The sequence below is a fragment of the Blennius ocellaris genome (genome assembly GCF_963422515.1).
Source record: "Blennius ocellaris genome assembly, chromosome: 9".
NCBI classification, from domain to species: Eukaryota; Metazoa; Chordata; class Actinopteri; order Blenniiformes; family Blenniidae; genus Blennius; species Blennius ocellaris.
Genome location: NC_137658.1, coordinates 932487 through 938486, shown reverse-complemented (window position 1 = coordinate 938486; position 6000 = coordinate 932487).

Sequence of the window (6000 nt, the reverse complement as noted above, 5' to 3'; positions counted from 1 at the left end):
GCATTCCAACGCCGGAGCAGCCCCGAAGGTTAAAGGAGCTTTTCTCGTGACCAGAAGGTCGCCGTCGTCTCAACCTGAAGATATGCAATAAAAACCTGCTGCTGGGTGGAGAGGAGAGGCGGGGGGGGGGGGGGGGGGGGGGGGGTGAGGTGGTGAGAGGGTGAATGCTCCAGGGCCATGTGACCTTGGCAGGAAGTCCAGCCTGGGCGCGGCGCTGCAGCAGATGGAACTTTACACTCAGCATTAACAAGTAGCGTGCCGTTAGCCGTAGCGTGTCATTAGCACGTAGCGTGTCATTAGCCCGTGGCGTGTCACGCAGAAGGCAGCCGCCACAAATATGCCTCCTCCGTGATTAACTTCTTGCTTTGCGCCGTATTATTTCTGGACGGTTGGAAGAACGCAGAGATGAAAGACCTGGACGATGTCACGGCACAGGGATGAAAGGGGGACAAAGAAAGTGGGAACAGAGCAGGAAGTTGAAGCAATAACATGCGTGTCCCTTCGTAAGACACCAGGATCAAATCCACACTCACTGAACCTCGTGTTGCAAGGAGTACCGGGATGTACTGCAGTACAACCACTGATGAAATGTGGTGAAACTGCTGCGTGGCACCGTCACACCAAGGGAACGGCGATAAGCCTCTTTACCTCGCGAGCAAATGAAGATGTAAAGAAAATACTTTCTCTGCTAAGAAAAACTAAAGAAAATATAGATTAAAAAGTCTGAATGTTTGAACAAATTTCAGTTACTTGATTATGAAAGTAGGAAAACATCAAAGCTTGAGTAATTCAAGTACAATCTGACAAACTTAGAAAGATACAAAGTATAAGAACTGAAAAATATCAATGAACTTTATGTATAAAGTACTTTAAGAACAACTCCAGCTGAATCAAGAGTAAATATCAAGAATAAATGTAAAAAAAACAAACAAACAAACAAAAAAAAAAAAATGCAACCACATTTTTTTCAGTCGAGTACCAACCTTTATCTACTCATCTACTCTCGAGTACCAATTTGAGAACCTACTAAATGTCATAAAGCCTCATTTATACTCAATTTAAAGTACCGAGAGACGTCATAACTCTGCTGGTCCGAATGTCTCTGGTGATGAAGACGCTGACGTCAAACTTTCTTTGTCCTCCTCCTGGTATATTTATCAGAACATGATTTACAGTCATTACTAGTAATATTAAAGTATTGAAGCATCTCGTGTACCTGCTGCTGTCGGACGTCGTCATGTAATACTGGAATCAGGAATCTGTAACGATATCTAATACTTGTGTCGATGCATTAATAAAAGTATTCTCATCAAAACCTCATTGGATTTCTCCACATTATTTCATATACTAAACAAATGTACTACATCATGATGAAAAAAGCCAGAGTCGTAGAAAAGTATAAAGATACTTTGCAGTTTCTGTCAAAAAAAAAAAAAAACACTGTAATGCAAGTTGCCATGGCGTCACTTCACATTTCATTTGTTTCGCTGATAAAGTGTGTTCGGCGAGTATTTCACTGTAACGTCAAAGTATTTGCTGTAATGAGAGATAAATTCATTTCCTGACAGGAGGACTTTATTTCCCCTGGTGTATCCATCTGCCGGGGTGTTAGCCCAGCCTGGCGCTTCCCTCACACACCATTTAATGTTGTTTGCATACGAGTCTGTGAATCTGTCGTCACGACACGCCGCCGCCGCCGCCGCCTCGCGAAGAACAATATGAAGTACTTTATACCCCGATTCTCCCTCTACCCAGAAATCCACCTTTGTTTTCACAACACAACACACTGCCACGATTCTCTCCGTGTGAGTGTGTGTGTTGATTACAATGGAAACTGTTGTGTGGCATTCGCAGCATGCCGGGGGTCGGCAGCAGCAAAGCGGCATGTCGCTCCAAAGACGTACTTGGAAACAATCTTAAGTATTATTTATGAGGCTGGCGTTCCAGTGAACGATGACATCACATGCAGCTCAGCCCATTAAGCACTGATTGGCAGCAATGTGGCACCTCGCACATCAAGGCCGCCCGCCTGGTATTCCCCCACGCCGCCGCCGCCGCCGCCGATGGTTCCGCCGTCTGACGCTTCCACGCCGAGGTTTATGAGCTGGACGCTGGGTTTTTCGGGGCGGTAGCTCGACGCCGCCTCGACGACAAGGACAGCTGCCGTGCCCTTTGGCAAGGAGGGAAACCCTCAACCCTCCGGGAGCGACTCGTCAGGCAGAGACGGCGCCTTCAAGTAGACGTTAACCCTTTCAGTCCTGGGCTGGAGGGTTTTTTTTTTTTTTTAAGGCCACGTTCCAGAAAACGATGCAGTTAACATGCCAGGCCACTAGTAGGTGCTGTTGGCTCTTGTAATGAAACCACACACGGTGCAAACATCAACACTCTGTTACTGTGGTGTCAATAAAATCACTGAGTTGGATTGTCATTATGGGGACTGTCAAAATAAAATCACCGAGTTGGATTGTCATTATGGGGACTGTCAAAATAAAATCACCGAGTTGGATTGTCATTATGGGGACTGTCAAAATAAAACCACCGAGTTGGATTATTATTATGGGGACTGTCAAAATAAAACCGCCGAGTTGGATTGTTATTATGGGGACTGTCAAAATAAAACCGCCGAGTTGGATTGTTATTATGGGGACTGTCAAAATAAAACCACCGAGTTGGATTGTCATTATGGGGACTGTCAAAATAAAACCACCGAGTTGGATTATTATTATGGGGACTGTCAAAATAAAACCGCCGAGTTGGATTGTTATTATGGGGACTGTCAAAATAAAACCACGAGTTGGATTGTCAATATGGGGACTGTCAAAATAAAACCGCCGAGTTGGATCGTTGTCACGGTGAAAATGAAGTGAAGTGACAGCGTAGATATAAAAGATTTATGCGACTCTCAGATCTCTCATTTGCTCATTAGATTCATGTGCAGACAAGGAAATACACTAACAATCGTTCAACAGGGACTTTAAGCCTGGAGGCCGTCCCACATGGCAAAACGCAGGATCTGCCCTTCGTCGGCAGCAGGACCGGTTTAAAAGCTGTGGTTCCTCTTATTCAGACAGCGTGAGATCGTTTGCTGATTGCCACTGCTTGATTCCTGGTTCGGTTCATGTGTTCGTCTCCTGCGGAGGAAACGCTGGCAGGGCAGAGGCAGGAGGAGACGAGCAGAACATCATGGCCGCCGACGGGCGAAGGGAGTGACTCGGGTTTGTGTCTTCGACGCGACTGTGAGCCAGGAATATGTCGTGTTTATACAGACAAACTGGTCTGAACAAGTGTGGGAGTGATCGGAGCTGCAGCTCCAGTCTGAAGGGATCGATACACATCCAAGAATCCATCTGGCAGGACTTGAAGGTCGTGTTGCTAACAGTCTGGTTAAAACAGATCAAATGGAGTCAGCGATGATCTCGATGGGGGCGACGCCATGTCCTGCTCCTGGTTGTAATGTTATGGCTGATCGCTGCTCAGTGAAGTGGGGTTGGGGGTCAGGTTGGGGGGTTGGGGGTTAGGGTTGGATTGGGGGTCAGGATGGGGGGTTAGGGTTGGAGGTCAGGTTGGGTTGGGTGTCAGGTTGGGATTGGGGGGTTAGGGTTGGAGGTTAGGGTTGGGTTGGATGTCAGGTTCGGGGGTTAAGGTTGAGGGTTGGGTTGGGGGTTAGGGTTGGGCTTAGGGTTGGGTTGGATGTCAGGTTGGGGGGTTAGGGTTGGGGGTTAGGGTTCATTGAGGGTTAGGTTGGGGGTTAGAGTTCGTTGGGGGTTAGGGTTGGGTTGGGTGTCAGGTTGGGATTGGGGGGTTAGGGTTGGAGGTTAGGGTTGGGTTGGGGGTTAGGGTTGGGGGCTAGGTTGGGGGTCAGGTTGGAGGGTTAGGGTTGGGTTGGGGGTTAGGGTTAGGGTTAGGTTGGGGGTCAGGTTGGAGGGTTAGGGTTTAGTCTAGGGCTGGGGGGGGTAAACACCTTTGAGTGCAGGATCAAACCCAATTTCACAGGAAGAAAAAGAGAATTCGATGTTCAAAATGCCCACGAAATTATTTTTGCACAATTATGTCACAAATCAAGAACTAATTTTAAAAAATCACTTCGCCAAAAGAGATCAGATTTTTTTCTAAAAATCCAAAACAAAAAAAACAAAGAACTAATAATGTTTTCATCTCAGTTCAACTGAATAAAACAATATTTCTTGATTAAAACGAGCTGCCACTCGCCCTCCGGGATCATTTCAAATCAGAGTTTTCTGATTGGCGGCGTCGCTTTGATTAGTTGTTCCCCGTGGGGGAAGAAACCGTCCGGCGCCGCGGCGGCGAGTTCAAACACGAGTTCAACTCAAACAGGAAGTTGACGAGCAGGTTGTCTCTTAGCAGGCGTTTCAGGTTATTTCCACAAACGATGAAGCTGCAGCTCCTTTCCAGCCTCAGGAATCGTGTGAATTAACGCAGAGGTTCCTTCTTCTGTTCTGCCGAGAACAAAGCAAACGTACAGAGGTCGGTAGAAAAGCCCTCCGGCTGCAATGTCGCCAATGAAATGTTTCATTACGGATCCAAAGGCCACATTAAAGAGCGCGGCCACGTCCGGAAATGTAATAATAACGTTGGTTCAAGTTGCATTGAAATCAAGCAGAAAAGGCTCCGTCGCCCTGCTGGCGGCTCAGTCGGGTTTATTGTTGCTGCGTGAGGAACAGCAGCTGCTCACAGGAGACGATCGTTGGACACATTTCAAGCTCTCACCTCTTCCAGCGAGTTATTCTGGGACATAATGGAGATGAAAATATCCTGGAAATCCTCCAGAACTCCCGGCGCAGCGGAAAGAAATCGACGGCATCTCAAATCAGAACCTGCGTCTTCGTTCCGGTTTGACGCTCCGTTCCAGAGGAAACGCCTCGTCTTTGGGGGGGGTTTTTTTTCCGTTTCTGAAAAGTTCCGCGTTCACATGGCAACGTGTTGAAGACGAGGTTTGTTTCCACGGCAACGGCAGAAAAGCTGGAAATGGTGTAGTTAGCATGCCGGGCCACTAGTGGGTGCTGTGGTTTGTTTTTGCAATCATCTACTGAGCATGTGCAGAACAATGCCCCCCCCCCCGCCCCATTTCTCTATTTTGTTCACCAATTATCTCCAGGCTTATTTTTGTTGAAACGTTTCTTTTGTGTCGTTTCTAATAAACTCAAAAATGACTCATATTTCATGCCAGAAACTGTGGATTGTCTTACTTTCACATTGTCACATGTTAAATTAGGAGTAAAACGAGTTCTTTTCAGAAGGTTTGAGGGTCTGCTGGAACGAGACGCTTGTCTGCATGGGGAGAAATCTGACTTGGACAAAATAAAAATGTTTCATGTAAGAAAGAAAAGACGAAATAAGGATGAAGTGAAGACGTTTGATAAAGAAAACCTGAAGGAAGCAGCTGAAAAATTGACAATTAATTAATACTGAATATCCTGTTGTAGTATTTATTATTTACTTTAGTCAATTTTTGCTGTATATTTAACTCATATATATATATATATATATATATCCATGACCTACTGGAAACAAATACAAATATAAACCACATGATGTAAATGCTTGTCGCTCCCACTGACGTTGTGATTATCTCTTTATTGCAGTTAATTAGTCAGTGGGTGGAGATTGAAGACTTTTCCGTCTGTGAAGCTTAAACTGTGATAAGTGTTTCAGATGATCAGTAAATCAGCAGCTTGTGTTCGTTTCCAGGAAGCTTCCAGGTCCAGAGACTGAAAAAGGGGAAAAGTCTTATTGACGCGTTGGGGGCGAGGCGGTCCTAATGTTGTGGCTGATAGGTTGAAACAGAATCTCTCCGGTATCGAGAAGACTGAACATCGTGTCTTTCCAGATCTATTGATTCTTGTCGAAGTCATTTTGAATTTAACAGTTTCTGTGACGTTTGATAATTCCTGGTATTATAAATGTGAATAAAAAGGCCGTCTGCAATGAACGGCTTCAGTAAACACAATCAATGGAGGACGGCGGGACCGACACTTCCCC